The sequence below is a fragment of the Lupinus angustifolius genome, chromosome LG07, assembly GCF_001865875.1.
Source record: "Lupinus angustifolius cultivar Tanjil chromosome LG07, LupAngTanjil_v1.0, whole genome shotgun sequence".
Lineage (NCBI taxonomy): Eukaryota > Viridiplantae > Streptophyta > Magnoliopsida > Fabales > Fabaceae > Lupinus > Lupinus angustifolius.
In genome coordinates, this window is record NC_032015.1 from 8,576,016 (window position 1) to 8,576,329 (window position 314).

Genomic DNA, 314 nt, shown 5'->3' on the forward strand with positions numbered 1-314 from the left:
TGGCTTAGTTCATGAGGCTTTTTCCTTGTTTCTGTTTTTCTGGTTTATTGCAGATTATGCAGGTCATATTATAAAGCTTCACGGATTGTACAAAGGCTGCTGTATGGATTGGCTTTAGTAGTGGAGCATCTTACCTTTAAGCACATGTTAATTATGCACCAATAAGTTGGTTAAGAAGTTGTTGAATTTGTTTTAATTCTGTTTTCTTCCTTTCCAAGCAACGCCTTCTGTTATATAAAGCTGCCTTGGAAAATACACAAGAGAAAACAATTGCAGTCTTGATAATACAATCACACTCTCCATCTCAGTTTTAT